The following is a 17,666-nucleotide window of genomic DNA, read 5'->3' as shown; positions in this document are numbered from 1 at the left end:
GGGGAGACTAGGGCACCTTCGGGACTTTTTGTTTAGAGCTCTATACCTCAGTACTTATCCAACAGATATAAAAACTGTATGGGTGATTGTTGTCCTCTGATACTTAATTATCAAAACTAGTACCATTTTTCCCTAAAGGATCCTCTAAAGGATCTATTTTGTTTAATATGCGACTGAAAGTTTGATTTTTAAGGCTATATTTTCTAGCGGCGGACGTTGATGCATACTATAAAAATATATATTTTTTCTATCGCATTTTCATCAATACAAGCAAGTTTCGTCTTATATATGTAATTTCAAAACATATTAAAGGAATATTTTTAAACTTATTAACCACTATTTAATAATATAGCCTTAAAATTTACAAAAAAAAACGTGCATCTAATAAGTTTATTAGCTAGAGATTTCAAACTTTGTTACAGTTATTTATTTCGATATTCGATACCAATGTATCGAAACTAGTGATGCACGGTGAGAGCTTCATAACGAAAACCCGATGCCAAAGGTGCCCCAGTCTCCCCTACACCTCATGGTATAAGTTCGAGCGGGTCAAATTAACGAAAGTTTTTCTAGTTGTTTACTAAAATCACGTATATGTCTTTGACATGATATCTATAAGCATCCGAAGTACGGATTTCTAATATAATACTAAAATAATGGTGTGTTTCATTTATATTATTAAAAGAGAAAAAACGTAACCCACACGTGCGTTTTACAAAAATGTAAACACACTGATCATATGTGTTTACGATAAAATTGTTTTTGTTGTAAAATTATAACGGTAAAGTCTACAGCCACCAAATTTTAAGAGATGATGTACATTATCGAGAACTATTGATCTATCGAATAAAACGAAAATCGATTATGGTGAGGGTTACGTTTTTTTTTGGCGAATATGGCTCGATATCTTGACTAGCTGAGTCGTAAACAAGGAACATACTGCGTTTTGTCACAAAATTTTATATGTGTCACCGTTTCTGGCCCAAGATGACACTTAACTTTTTTAGGACCAAAAACTTAATTTTTGCAAGTTTTTTTGTTCCGTAAGTCGTAGGAAGGGGATTTGGCCAGAAATACTAAATTGCAGCAATTTTTGGTGCCAAATTTTCTAAAGGTTACACCATATTGAGTTGGCATTTATTTGCAATGGATTTTCTCACCCCCAAAGTACTGTATCGCGTCTTATACAGAAACGGATAACGGGCGGGATTCTAGTATAGAGTAAATCACTATGCACTAAATGTCTAAAATCCTAAAAAAAATTATTTATCAAAAAAGGGGACCAATGTCCAATACCTCTGGTAGCTATATCGGTGAGGGACCGATGTAGCTCATTTTGGAAAATGGCTTTTCAGCTTCATATATTGATACCCTCCGAAGGTAGTACGATAAAAATAGAAATGGGTAAATTGTAATAGATTTCTATACTTTGCAGGATATAAATTGACAATTTCGAGCTCAGAATATCCCCCATGCTATTGCGAAACACGCTTATATTTGATCAACAACAATGCGAAATAAATGAGTTAAATATTTTTAATCAGAGTGCGCAAAAATTCGATCGCGAATGAATGAAAATACATTCTTTTCGTTTTGTGCTCATTTTACGAATTAATTTATGACGATAAATTCTTTACCAAACGAGCATTCGCCAAAGAATATTCGCACACACATAACAAACGAATGAGAGCACACAACAACGATCGTTCGTTTCGTTTGGTGGTTGAAATCATAGTTGGGCAGACGTGCACACCAGCGTTTATGCGTTCTCTAAACATTTTTGATGTTAACACAAAAATAAACATTAATGATTTTTTTCCGAATTTTTTTAATGAATTTATTTTTTGAACTTCGTTGGATATTATTTATGGTTTAAAAATATTAAATTTAATAAATTCCGAAGAATAGTTCACGTTTTTATTTTCCCTTAAACATTTTTTAAGAGAAATTTTGCCCACCATTGGTGGAAATTCTTTCTGACATTCTCTCACGAATGAAAACAAACATTCTCGAATTCTCGCGATTCTTCGCACCCTGTTTTTAATTAAGCAATTTAAAACTATTATGAGGATGACATTAACAAATTTTAAAATTACTTAATAGAAATAAATTTTAGTGCAAAGATGTGCGGGTACCGTTATATGGGGGCTACACTCAAACTTGGTTCAATTACAGCCAATTTGTTTGAAAAACGTGTACAAAATCCCCAATATTGGGGTACCGTTTTATGAGGGCTACATTGAAACTTGGGTCAGTACCAATTATTTTTGGTACGGACATGCGCTATACAATGATAAATAAAAATACTAAATTATAGCCAAAAAAAAGTGTCCAAAATCCTTAAAATGCCGAATATTGGGAGGTACCGTTATATGGGCTCTACCCTGAAACTTAGGTCTATATTAATAGATTTTAGTACGTAGATGCGCAATGTAATGAGATTCGAAAATACCAAATTACAGCCAAATCGGTTTAAAAAACGTGTCCAAAATGCCCCAAATACCAAATATTTTGGGCTACCGTTGTGGGCTACCCTTAAACTTGAGTTAATATTAATAAGTTTTAATTTTCTGCTTTTAAAATCCCCAATGTCCAGCTTTTTGAGAATCGGAATCTAGCAACCCTAGGATCAGCCCAATAAACCTGATGGTTTATATAATGATCGGTTAACAATTAACGGGTCAAAAAGACCTCGGCTTGTGTAAACAAATTAATATATAATATTTTATTGTAAATCCGGAATATTTACAATGATATTTTCATGAATGTTAGAGCAGAGGGTTTTTGAAATAAATAAATAAATAACATATATAAGGGTTTCGGTATCGATGATTACGATTCTGCAAAAAAAAATTAACCATTCAATAGTGTGGATCGAAAATGGTGGTAATTTTGTTTAATTGAATTAATTAAATTACTTTAGAACACATTTTGCAGAGCTATGTTCACTGAATACAACAGTGAGTTCAGATTTTGGAAATCAAATAAAATGAATCCAAAATGGCTGATGAAACATTAGAAAAAAAATAATATGTTATTTATTAGCAATATTCAATATTAAAATATCATGCAATCGATGGTTTAGGTAATATGGGAATAAAACTATGACATAGCTTAACTGAAATATGGCCAATTTGGTTAAAAACGTGTTCAAAATCTCCAAAGTACCAAATAATAAAGGGTCCGTTGATATGGTACTTACCCCGAAAATTAACTCAATATTGATAGTTTTTGGTATGAAGATTTCGCACTTATTAAGAATTCAAAATATTAAATAAGAGCCGATTTGGTTGAAAAACGCGCATAAAAATTATCAAAAAAAAAACAAATTAGAGGAGTACCGTTATATGGGGACCAAAATTGATAATTTTTGGTAAGAATTACAAATTACAACTAATTTGGTTGAAAGTGAGACAATATTGATTCGACGATTATCCAAAATTATTTTTTTACACCTCTATACTTTTATCGGCTTGTTGAAGTGTTCGGGCAACCACGGCGAGCATCGTCATTGACATATTCTCGGCCTTCCTTAAATTGGTTATAACACAATTTTCTGTTCACAGTAGATTCGCTAAACGCCGCATGTCCTTACGAAATTAAGTTAATTTTATAAACACATATATGGGCAATATTGCCAATTTTTTAATATTCCATTTTCAAAAAATCAGCACATCAATGATTTTTGGTACACATATAGTAAAATTACGCCGTTTATTATATTGACCAAAAACTTTGATATATATCTTCCTCCGCAAAATAAGAATATGAATATATTATAATAATCACGATAAAGTTGCACATATTCGCGAAATATGAGAAAAATAAAAAATATATAGCAGATTACATCTATATTTTTCAATATATTAATGACATACACACACCTAAAAAATAATTTAAAAATATCTACATAATCTAAACACCACGATGAATCAAATGATATCAAAATCACACAAGTCCGTGTAGCGGTTTCGAAATCAAAGCGACAACAAAACAAGATATTGAGGGAAAATATTTGTTTTTGTTTCGAATAACTAATGTCATCATATTTATTTTTTTTAATTTTATACAAGAAATTACAGAAAAAAATGTTGGGGTTATTCTGCCATTTTACCCGAATTTTGCCGAAAAATTTACATATATAATAATAATCACTTTTTGTGTATAAGTATACGCCTTGCGGATTATATTAAGACCCTTCCGATAAATCTTAGAATTCTATAAATAGGAATAAATCTTAAAATAAAATAATATTATGAAATATACATTTTAAATAGCGTGTAAATCGCGTAATTCTCAAAATCATTTGATGCTTATTATTATGAAGTTTATCTTCCAATCCATATATATTTTGCGAAATTTCATTCGACGGCTAAGATGTGCCACACGTTGCATTGAAGTACCCAAAAACTTGTAAAACGCGAATAATATCCAAGAACTCCATATGCCATTAACGCGCATCCGATTTCGGTGTGCACCCTAAAAAAATACATCGATCTATACCGATTTCAATGTGGTCCATTAAGAACCATGGATGTGCCAGCACAATCTATTTTTGAGATAAATTGCGTACATCTCTCTTTCGGCTGAAGTTTTTAAAGTTCTCTTTTCGAAAAAGATCAAAATCCGTATGAAGTCATTTATTGAAGCGGAAATAATACACAGAAAACGCAAGTAAATCCGCGATATTTTCAAAAACATTTTTTGCCAAATGTCATGTTTTTGGAAAGCCAGTTCCCGCCGTTCTAGTAGATGGATTTTCACGAAGAAGATTTTATATCATCCGAAACGTAAAAACCCTTATTGATCGCGGGTACCCTAATCATTCAGTTGACAGATCTAAAAATTTGGCCCGAAAAATAGGTTTTTTAGAAATTTGATCGCACAAAATTCGCACCTCGGATGAGTATTACTCTGAAGCTGTGCATACTACATACACAAAATACATATCAAATTACGCAGATTCGCGACTACAATAATCTTATAATCGATTTTTATAAATTCATATTTGCGTTTTAAAGCTAGAAGTAAAATTAAAAAACACTCAAAATCGAGCTTCAAAATGTCGGCATCATTTAAAGGTAGATGCAGTTAAAATGTTGAAAAATGATACATAAGGGGCGTAGTCCCCATTTTGTTGGCTTCTAGTTTTATTTTGACACGAAGACCATGCAATGAGTGGCTTAGTCACAAATCGATAGAGAACATAAAAAAAACTGGTTCGCCTCAACCTGTTTTTACACATTTTTTTACATTAAAGTAGACACAGCTTCCACCAAAATAAAGTTTGGAGGTCAATATCATGAACAGTTTGCAACGACAGATCAATTAACCGAAAACTATTCACTTTTTTCATATACTTAAGTAGTTCCCGAGTTATAAAGGGGTGAACCTCCGCAATATTGCCCATATACAGTATTTTTGATCCATTGATTCCGCAATGCCTGCAATCCGAGAATACAGACGTCCACTACATGTAGGGTATTAAACAAGTTGTTAAAAATAACAAGAACTAACTAACTTAACAAAAACAAAACAATACCTTGCCATTGTACTAACAAGAATTTCCAGAAAGTGATTATGTTTAAATATGAGCTACTCATGGCTAACATAATGATTAAGAGGTGAATGTACGTAAGTCAGGCAAGCCAATACCTGCCAGAGTCCGTCCATCCAGCCAACCTATCAGCCAGTTAACAAGACAAACCATGCCATGCCAACCAACTAACCAGTTGTGCACGATAACCCCTAGAAATATGCAACGAAAACTGCATTGCAAAGCATTTGCATTGTACTTCCGCAATTATGTGGTATGGGTGGGTTAAAAATGTTGCACTACATAGACCGCCGCCACAGACTTCGTCGTCGTTATCGTCATGTCATGCCAAAAGACCATTACATATTCCATTGTCACCATCATCAGCGTGGATTACATGGTCATTTTAGAGTAACGAGTACCTTCCCCAACGTCGTCATCATCGCCATCATTAACGGCGCGGCGCCGTCAATAGTCAGAACAACAACAACAACACCAGTACTCCAAAGGTTGACAATGTACATAAGTGTCTCATGACATGGACACTTGTCCATGGTAATCAGAGTACTTGTTGTTCTTGTACTTGTTATGATTGCTGTTGTTGTTACTGTTAATGCATAATGTAAGTACGGTCAAAATATAGAAAATTTTAATGTCATGGGGAAACAATTGTTTTCAACGAAAACAACAACAGGAACAAGAAAAGCCACCTAACATTGTGGAAATTAAAATGAGCGAAGGAAATTACAACGTTAAGTTCCTTAAAACCAAATCAAATATTTATGTCGGATTTAAATGTAAGCTAAATCACATGAGAAATTAAAAAAAAACAACGTCAACCTAAAAGTATACCTTTGAATGAACATGATTACATGCATTGCCTAAAATTAGGCTACAAAAGTTAAAAATATAATTTTAAAATAATGAAATAACTGTGTACAGCCAGCGAAAAGATGTTAAACACGCAATCCACTTTTCTCATTACAAAATAATTCAATAATGATTACATTTTAAGTTACCTGTAATCTATACAATAATGATTAATTCCACTCAAACCTATCAGTACAATCAACATATGAATACAATCAATTGCATTCTGTTTTAACTAGACCCTATAGACCCATCCGTTGAAGGTATGGTAGTACCGAATGTGAAGGAAAACTCAACAATGAAGAATTAAATAAAGAAGGCCCGAATAATATAAAGCTCTTCTGGCCACACAAACAACCGAACCGGTTGTTTATGACATTCCATACTAGGTAATGTCCCGAGGGTCTTGCGTGATGCCACAGCCCAACGGACATGTACATCATGTCTCCGAGACTGATTAATGTCATAACTTGGGAATCTGTCATTCTATTGGGGCCAGACCACCTACCTATTTCATATCCATCAATGGGCTTCCCGACTTCATAACCTCTGAACACCGTACCTTTTTTAACCATGGGAATACCTATTGTCAATAGCTCGGAGATTTCACAAATCGTCGACTTCAGAGAACTTCCCTATACTTCTGATGTGTGGATAACCAAAAGGAATTTCCGGGACAGCTGCAACACTCGCCAAATACCGAATTAAGACCCCACATCAAATCAGATGCAGTGGGATTTTAACTTCGGGGAACAACCCAATCCTTCTCATTTTCGGGTAGCAGAAAGAAAATACCGGTACATCATTTCAGTTTCAATTGCTCGCTGAATACATGCGGTCGAATACTCAACGAGCTTCTACCTACTTCTGAATCAGGTAGTAGGCTAGAATATCTGAATTTTTGAAGATTCGTTTCCGAATCTGTAATGTTGTGGTCAATGGGTACGTCGCTTTCGAATTCAGGAAGAAAGAAAATCGGACTTCTGTTTCATTTAACGGCGTTGAGGTGGCATATCCAATGCGTTTTTTGCTCCGGCAAGTCATAGCCATAGGTGAATATATGATTATTGCTCCGCATACGATCTCTTCAGGTGAATGATGAACCACCGCAAATTACGTTGCAACATCAATTGACATAAGAAGCATAAAATCATCCAACGCACTTTGTCATTAAGAAAGCGACAAGGTGAATTTCAATCAGATATATGAGCCTGGAAAATGGCCAAGGATGTGCCGCTAATAAGGTGATATCTACGGAACTTTTACACGTCTACCTTTCTAGAATTACACGCCCACCCGGAGAACATCAAGATCACCCAACGCCCCCACACTAAAATGCAGGCACCAAACGATCACATGTATTTGAACGTGACCAACTCCTTGGATCAGAAACGGAACACATCTAAAACTCCTGCCTTTCTATGGATCAGGCAACTGGTTGTAATGCAACTCCACACCGAGCCTAAAATCTACCAGCGATTTGGGAATAAACCAGCTCCAGTACGATGCCCCCAAAAAGCCAACACCAACTGCCAGGCTAGATCCGCAGAACCTGACACCCGTGATACCGAAACCATTCTTTCAGGTTCATAACGGAGCTATAAACAGTTTGAGACTGGTCACCCACAGACTATAGCCTCTGTCCAGATTCATAACCAAAGCAAATACATTTACCACTTATATTTGCTGACTCCCAACCCCAATTCCCCAAGCCTACAAATTTCGGAATGGTTTCGGTCACTGTCCTGTGTTGGTGTGTTACAGGACAGTGGCCGAAACCACTCGGGTATCCTGTACGTTGTTTCACACACTCGGGTTAGTGGCTAGACGCCCTGACGAGTATCCAGCCCGTCAAACCAGATACCCAAAAAAATTAACAAGCTAGGGCCTTAACCAAATACATCCATATGGAGGATTCGGCGCTAGCAAACATGCGTCAGCGACCAAAAAGCACTGAAACACGTCTTCCCATCAGTCCACACACCTACACAGGACAGACCGTAACCACCCAAGTGGTGAGATACTCTCACGAGTATCCAGCCCGAAAAACCATCAGTCAAGAGTCCTACCCAAACGCATCCATACGAACGGTTCAGACCAGCAGCAGACACCGGTCAACAACCACTCATCACACACAGTGACACCACAATAACACGGTCATTGCAAATGTAGTAGAAACCAGCAACCACTCACTACGGCAGTTTAGCGGAGTCGGTGTAAGGCTTCAACGGAATGGAGTCACACACCAATACCACCCAACTGACAACGCCAAAACAGCTCTAAACAGGACCATACACCAGAATACGACCAATCCTTTCTCGCAAACACACCAAGTGCCGTCTGGTCCCCCACGACCGGACCCTGCTGTCAACTTTCACATCAATAGGACGGTGATCCGTTAAAGAAAGTGCAACGCAATGGAAGAATATTTAATCATGCGAGAATGCCGCCCTGAGGCTTACAACAAACAGGGTGTATTTTCATAATACCAATAGATCACAAAGATGAGGAGACGGAGGTCCTTCTTCACAGCAAGACCTTATCGATACAATTTCTGGCTTAACCATCCGATAGCATCAGAAGAGTAACAGAAGTGTACCGATATAATCCATTTTCTATAACAACTATTCTGGTGCTATCAATTATCAGGGTTTTTAATGCTTACATTGTAATCCTGCAGTGAAGGAACCTTCCACTATCTCCGTGGCTATATTTTTGGCAAACTACTCATCTGAGGCCATCTTCTTCTAATATGTAATTGTAATACATTGAATTCTAGTAAAAAATTAAAAATAATCAAATTAAATAATAATACCTATTATTATACAAATCTCTGGACATCAGCTGACATTCATGCCTATTTTTTATTAAAATTCCTAAAAATATGCTGTTTCCATTTAATATATGGTTGTATTTCATTCTAATTACACCTAAATATGCTTAAATTTTTTGTAAATCTAATATCAAAGAACAAGAACAATCTTACAAACAAAATTCATACTGATAAGATCTTTATTATATTTCCTATAATCCTTACATTCCAAGAATTTACAAACTAAATATTTACTGGTCAGATTTTCGAATCTTAGGTTATGTTAATTACATTCCTTACAATTTCTAGAGCAAAAAAATCTTCGAATTGATTTCATTTAATGTTTAATTCGCAAAGGAAAAATAAAACTTTTAACCAACCTAATTTAAATAAACGTTTTTCACAACAAAGTTTTTCGTTCCACAGCAAACAATTCCTGGTAGAGAAAATTAAAAAAAAAACTTTTGTGGGCGAATTGAAATTCACACCCTTCGCCACACACACAAATGTAAAGCAATCCAAGAAATTATCTAAGGCATACACCCACCACCACCACAACAATGTTAGTTGATTTTGTTCTAAGGAAAACAAATCACAATCATTTAAAGAAGAAAAACAAGAAATGAGAAAAACTATTTAAAAACACCTACAGGCATCCATGGAGGGTTTTCACTACGAAAGAGTTGGTTTCACTTAAACATTTCACACTTTTAACGTTTGAGGCGATATTCTTTTTTGTTTGTGTGCATTTTCCCGAGTAAAGGCAAACAATTCAAATGACAATATTTGGCAAAAAAACAAAACGCACACACAGCTACACTAACAAATGTTTATTGTCTGTCTGGTGGATGTTAAGCTTCAACTGTAATACTACTACAGTTACTCTTTGTTATACTAACTGCCAAAGTTTCATTTGCAACAATAGAAACGCCTAAAATCATGCCACACCGATATGCACACAAAACATTTTACGAAATCGTCTGATAGTAGAAGAATCCTAGATTTCGGCTTAAGGCTAAATAACTGTAATGGTAGCACGGTGTGATGGCTATTGCAATGATGAACGAATCGTAAAGGCGATTTTCTCACTACTAAAGAGGTGGGGCTGAAAATTTACAAGGAAGGTGGAACTAATAATTGGCTCAAAATATACAAGGAAGACACTGCAATATTTGAATTGAACTTTTCTAGAGTTGGGAAATTTAGTCCACGGAGCGGATCATTCTCGTTTCTTTTTTAAAAAGGATCTAGTTTGTTAATACAGTTCCTATTCCTAGATATTTCCTTTGAATCTTTCTCTCTTTCAATATTCTGTTGTTGATTTTAGTTAATTTATATTTATTAAAATATTCAGAAACTTCAGAATTGCGATAAAAAATATTAATTTTATAAAATAATAAATAATAATAAATTGACGAGCATATGTTTATATGGAATGAATGATGAATATGGGAATAAAAAAAGGAGATCAGTAATGGGAGGATTTTGTGGGAATCAACATAGAAAGATGTTGATTTTCATATTTGCTACTAGTCCTTATTCATTGTTTGATCCAGTGTAGGTCGTAAAGCTATGCAGAGGGTGCAGTTTGTGAATGATCAGTCCCGAACTGCTTTGATTACTACTAAGGGTGTAGGTCGTGAAGCTATGCAGAGGGTGCAGTTTGTGGATGATCAGTCCCGAACTGCTTTGATTACTACTGAGGGTAGTTTCGACTGTGACCCCAAACGCATGGGTGTCAGGGGCCACAATGTCAATGGATTTAGCCTGGCAATTTGAAAAACCAGGTTCCTTACACATTGAAAGGCCTCTCATCCAAAGAGGTGAACACGTCCATATACGTGTGATCGATTGGCACTTTTGTAGTTAACTGCCGTTGTTTCACAGAACATTACTATCGTTGGATAGAAGCATTCGATATTACATGCAAACCTGGTCATAAAAACGGTGTGTTCTTCTTGGAGTCCAAACATTTCAAATGATGCTCAAAAAAAAAGACTCGTAAATAATCTGGGTGCTATAAGATCTCTTAGATTACGAATCTTATATCTGGCGTATGAAAACGAAATAAAACAGCAATCGACAGTGAGGGTCTTTTTAGACGGTCAGGAAGCATTTCAAATCAAATTGTCGATTGTTTCTTCATCAAAGCAAGTCATTAATTTAGAATTACAGACATTCAGGATAGAAAACGTAAGTAGGAACATACCCCTTCTCGATTGCATTACATTGAAGACATAGAACTTGTCTTCAATGAAGACTTAAAGGATAAGAACCTGAATTGACATAATTTTGTTGTTGTTTTGTCGTTGTTTTTGGTAAATATCTCATATCTCATCCCCCACTTCGGAGGAAGAATATAGCTAAAAACTTTAATACACAGAAACTTGGGCGGAACCGATATATCTGAGCTATAACAAAACGTGGAATAATATACTCCATTAGTAATAACAAACATCTTAGGAGTTAAAACAATATCTGTGCAAATTTTAAAAGCTCCGTAATAATAATTGCGACCTGTATTGTGATTCCAACAGGAGGGACCTCTGACAAATATGTTGAGGTGTTGTAAACAAAATGAAAAATTTTATATACTCGTTGAAAAAAATACGCAATTTCTATTGAGAAATATTGGCATTTCCTTATTATTCCCATTAAGGGGGTTCCTTAATACACATCGACAATATAAAGTAACCGAACAGTTCCCCTGGTATTAAGAAAAATTAGATCTGTTTGAGGTTGAGATCAATGGGGTTAGTCCGACTATGCTCATTGCACTAATTTCCTAGCCCGATTATATGGTTAAACAGAGACGTTTCAAAATACACATTACCCTTGGATTTTTGGATTCACAGAATTTTCAATCCTTTCAAATTTCCATTGTTGGAAAAGGGAGAAAGAGAAGAGAATAATGCCCTGGACTCCAATCACCTATGTTAAAAAATCGTGGATCAAAGCACGTGCAGTAATTCTCAAAAATACAAGAAAATCCGGCAATAAATTCGTAATAGAACATCTTCCGAGGTTTCATTGGAATATCAGAGAATCGCATTATCTACTACTTCTATTAGGGGTCAATCCCTGTCCCATTACCTACCAAACATATTTTTCTCGGTATTGAGGACCAAAGAAACTGCAGTCGTTGTACAAATTTCAACAAAAGATCGGCATTAAAAGCTGTAAATAAGGGATCACACAAAGACCATTCTAAAGTCCATTCCGCGATATACCTTCTTTTAATCAGTGTTCTATATGATACGGATATTCTCCATGGATTAAAAGCTGTTATAATATCTTTTCTCAAGTGGACTGTATACAAAAATAAATCTCTGTTTATATACATTTCTCTCTCTAAGGAGCCGAGTCAAGGCTTCTTCGGCCAGGTGCTTAAATTAAACACAATTTAAACTGTGAAAGTATATATATAGTATATATATATATATATATGATCCTTCGAGACCAATGCAATACAGATAATATGACCGACATATAGTTCGTAATTAATGGCGGAGGCCCATGGATTGTGCTTCACTTAAAGGCGATACAGTTTTTTTTCTAATTTTAGAAAGTTTTTCTTTTCTAATAATAATACCTATGGTTAGACCTACGGCCTTTAGTAATGACTTTTCCCTTAAATTATATTTGAACCCCTGCAACAATCCTAGGTAATACTCCCAAGTAAAGAATCACATTTCCTAGTGTATATAAATGGAATTTATTGTTCGCAGTTACCAGGTATGCGGCATGACCTTTGTCATATCATTATTAAACTTTAAATATTATAACTATGGTCTAATTTCAAGGATACCAACAAGAATGACACCAGCAAGTTTATCACAAAACAGTATCAGTGACATCTCACCCTCACCAAACCAAACAAACGAAAAACGTTCATAACAAATTCATGGAACGTCATTGAATGTACCAACCTCCAAAAAGTTACTGCTGGCAGCTGGAGTTAAATTATCCCAACTGTCACAAGTGAACTGGGATGAGGATGATAGGAATTTAAAAAACAAATTCTCTGTTTTTCTCATTACTTTGTCTTGTGTTTTGGGCGAAACTGTCTGTCATTGTTGTTCGGTCGTTCGTTCGTTCGCTGCGATGTTCCAAATTTGTTCGAACGTCCAACTTGGTAGCCACCACGCATTTCATAAGCCTTGGTTTGGTATTACAAAAATTGTTAGCATATTTTATTATGTGTCTTTAATGCTCCTGCTGCCACTGCTGGTTATTGTAAACTTGGTCAGCCTTAACGGTTGCTAACCACGGGATACTTTGCTCGAGGAAGAGAAAGAGACAGAGAGAGAGAGAGAGTCAATTAATGTGTACAACTTGTAAACTTATTAACGCCTATAAGTGTTCAGTTAAGTGTATAATTAAAAGCGGATTTTACTCGCTTTGAAAACTCTACTGTAGGAGGGAACTGGCAGACAGACAGTTTCCCTTTTGTAAATACTTTTACATTCCAACACAAAAATATCTATGAGTGTCAATGTGTGTGTGTGAATACACCAGAAAGTGTATGATGGGTAATTGAATGTGTTGCTGTATAAAGTAATTTTACTGGAAAAAAATTGAACAGTACGGAATTTAAATAATTTTGTTGTCCGGTATGTTGTGGTCGTCCTGTGTTCACAGCCAAATGACAACCAGAAAGTCTGCTAACCATCATCGACCACATTTTATTGTTGGCCTTGTTCTGGCTTTAAACCATTTTCTAAAATTATGCCAATAAAGTTTATTTACCAAAAAAAAAAACTACATGCCTGGATTAAAGTAAAATATTTTACTTTTTATATGAAGTTTATTTTTTTTTTTTTTTTTTTTTTTTTTTAAAATATGCAATCAAACACGAAATAATGATAATAATGAAATTCAGGCTGATCATCGAGATAACCACCATCTTGGAAAAAAATATATAAGAAAAGTGGTCATAACCATTAAAATGTTGAAATACTGGGATTTTAATTTGTCAGGGACCGAAAAAAACAGTTATTTTTGAAAATGCTAACGAAAAATTCTTCATGTTAGAGACATGGGACACCTATAGTGTCATACAGGGTGAGATAAAAAAACTGCAACAAAGTTAAACGCTATAATTTTTACTTTTTTTTTAATTTTATTAAATGAAAGCAAAAAATGTCGGAAATAGCATCACATTTTAGAATAAGTTTAGATTTGTTCGAATTGGTCAACTTTGGTACGAATTATGGCCTTCAAACGGCCAATGAAATGAAACGCTGTCCGAATGTTGCTCTGCGGTATTTTGGTCCATTCCCGGCGAAGCGCTTGCTTGAAGTGATCGACACTTTGGTATTTTTTAGTACCAACCTTGCTTTCCAAAATACTCCAGACACAATAGTCCAACGGATTGGTATCCGGAGATTTTGGTGGCCATTGTGCGCTGGAAATGAAGCGAAAATCATTTTGTATCCGTTCTTAGGTGCGATGGTGCTAAGTCCTGTTGGAATGTCCAAGGACTGCGGCCAAAATCTTTGCGTGCCCAATTCGGCATTTATTCGATTAATACGAGCGATGAGCGACCAGCGGCTGTTATGGCGGCCCACACCATCATCATTACCGGCGGTTGAGTTCTGGTGGCCAACCTAAGGTGCACATTTTCAGCTGACCTCTTTGCCAAGTAAACACGATAATTTTGTTTGTTTACAAACTGCTGAACAACGAATGTTTTCTCATCGGAGAAAACCAAATTCGGCAGTCCTCCACTTTCGGCCAAGCGAAGTAAATCTTTAGCTCTTTTGAGTCTATTTTCTTTCTGTTGTAGTGGAAATTCTTGCACTTTTTGGAATTTCAATGGCTTTACCCCGAACTCATTTTTCAATATTTGCCGAGTGGAATATTTGCAATATGTTCAGCTCACGAGCCATTTTTCGGCCACTGCGACGCGGGTTTGGATCAAGTCGCTTCTTTATTTTCAAACCATTTCTGCTGATGTTGCTGCTTTCTTCCGTCCACTTCCTTGACGTCGGGCTACGCTGCCAGTATAACGGTAGCGAGCGATGGTTCGAGACACAAAAGATTTATTCACATTTAAATACTGGAGTTATCTAACGATAGTCACTTGTGATTTTCCAGCCAAATATAAAGAAATCATACTATGTCGCTTGCTGCCACCATGCTTGAATTTGGGAATGAGATTTTAACGGGATAAGCTCGTATTGTTCTCTCGTCATTTTTTTTACCGTCCATCTGATATTTTTGCATTGAATTTGGACTCATCCGTGAAAACCTTTTTCCAGAAGTTATAATCCTAATTTTGGTAAATTTTTTGGAAAACACAAACCATTTTTTCTTATTACCGCTGTTGAAATTTTTTTTTCCTTACAACATACTTACTTACTCATCTGTCTTGTGGCTAAACATTTCTCAATTTGTTCAGAGATGTTACCGCTCGCAATGTTAGACACATTATGTGCTGTTTGGTGTACAGAGTGTCCATTCTTTTCACTTTTGCATTTCATATGGCCTGTTTCAGCAGTATGTTAAAAAGATCACACGATAAACAGCCACCTTGTCTGAATCCTCGTTCGATATTGAAGAGCTCTGAGAGGTCCTTTCCTACTTTAACTGCTAACCTTGTGCCAATTAAAGTTATCCTGCATAGCTGTTTTTATTTTGCAGGAATGCCGAACGAAGGATTTAAACACCTCTGAGCGGATTGGGCTGTCGAATGCGTCTTTAAAGTCGTCGGCACCCCGCTGCGACAAAAATTTACCTCATCGAAATATTGATTTAAGACCCAAAGTTTAATTGGATAAAATCTCTTTCAGACCTTTTAGAATCGATTCATAAACATTGCACATTCCATAATATTCCACCTCAACATTGCACATCGTAATATTCCATCAAAACTTAAATCATGTGAAAAAGATGAAAAATATCAGTCCATTGCTTCTAAAACCTCCCCAACATATGGTAAATTCCATATGAAGCTAATAGAGCATGCGATTTGATCAATTCATTGATCATCGTAATATTTTAACCAAACCTGCATTAAATGTGAAGATGTGGTCTATAGGTCAACTTCTTCTGGTATCTTCACATAGATGGTCAACTCATTGTTGAAAACATATAATTTCTATAAAACGAATAGTAAATTATGTGTGATCTAACTTGGCAGTCCTTCATTGACCAACTATATACCTACCTATGTCAGGCTGAGGTTATATATATATATATATATTGGCAATGCCGACTGACACTTTTTAACTTGTTCTTATATAAGGGTATTCCTTAACAATTTCCAAATTTAGCATCTTCTGCACTTGTTGCAAGCGAAGAATTACAAATATTAAAAAAATAAAAATAAAATGTCAAATATTTGTAATGGCCCGCCTGAAAAAGTGATTGATTTCATCTGCCCAAAGGATGTGGCCCATTTGTTTCACTTCAAAATACTCGACATTGTTAAAATCCTTTTTAAAAAGGACAAATATTTATAAAAGGCATTTTTATTAACAGTGATTGATGAGCACGAGGGAATTGAATATTCAACTTACACCCTCACACCACTACATGAAATTTGAGAAAAGTATTTTGAATATGTATTTTATAAGCTGGGAGGGACCATCACTGGTTTTGTGGACACAACAAAAATCTAGTTGAAAATAGTTTTCATATTTTATTTATCCCTTCTTAAATATGAGTGGCTATTTTAGATTCCATAAAGATATTAAATTCCAATCAGCACATGTTTTTCTTGTCATTTTTTTTTTTTGGGACAGTTAACAAACACGCCGTAAAAAATATGATATTTCAAGTCAAACGTAAAGAAAATTCACTTAAAGTGGGCATCCCTCTCCGCATAATTTCCTGTCATGTGGAGGCGAGGGAGGGTGGTCGAACAACACAACTAGGGATATAAACTCCAAACAAGCGTCCGAACCCAAGTCAACGTTTCTATTTACAAACACTCAATAATACGGTTAACTTGCTTTCCTTCCTTCTTCGTATAACCAGCTTCAGTGCGGAAAACAGGATGTTAGTCCTTTGGCTTAACACCCAATAAGATTAACAACTACAATGATATAAAAAAGAAGAAAGACAGACGGACATGCGGCAACACCGAAAACGGTAACGTATGACGACAAGCGAAACAACATTGTAAAGCAACACACACACCAAAAAAGGCTTTTCTCGGAACAGGATGAACAAAAAAACGAAAAAGGAAACAAGTGCTCAATAATTCCGCACGAATACTTCCACAACTTAAAAGCCAACAAGTCAATGAAATGTAAATGGAAGAAAGGCAAAGAAGACGAATTCCCAAAAGGATATTAGTTATATTGGAGGGGTAGGAGTTGGTTGGGAACGGGACTTATGAAGGTGGGAAATATAAAAAAGGAAACACTTGATTTTCTTGTTGATTTGCAACATGTGTGCGATACTCTCTTTTTTGTATACATTCGTATAGCATGTTAAATG

General features: G+C 35.5%; 1 protein-coding gene and 1 long non-coding RNA gene across 2 annotated transcripts in view; both read left to right on the top strand.

Annotated features, from left to right (window-relative positions):
* LOC133321150 (short neuropeptide F) overlaps positions 1-17,666 on the top strand; it is a 61,554-nt gene that overhangs the window by 12,481 nt on the left and 31,407 nt on the right. The gene's annotated exons all lie outside the window — the stretch shown is intronic.
* LOC133321152 (uncharacterized) lies at positions 14,272-15,234 on the top strand. Its single transcript, XR_009754002.1, has 2 exons — positions 14,272-14,650; positions 14,755-15,234. It is a non-coding gene; the product is annotated as an uncharacterized LOC133321152 (long non-coding RNA).

Source organism: Musca vetustissima, unplaced genomic scaffold, assembly GCF_032173495.1.
Source record: "Musca vetustissima isolate MV318-11 ecotype Yass unplaced genomic scaffold, APGP_CSIRO_Mvet_v1 utg72218, whole genome shotgun sequence".
In the NCBI taxonomy this organism is placed as follows: Eukaryota; Metazoa; Arthropoda; class Insecta; order Diptera; family Muscidae; genus Musca; species Musca vetustissima.
The sequence above is the reverse complement of the archived record's forward strand: the minus strand, read 5'-3'. Positions and strand labels throughout refer to the sequence as shown.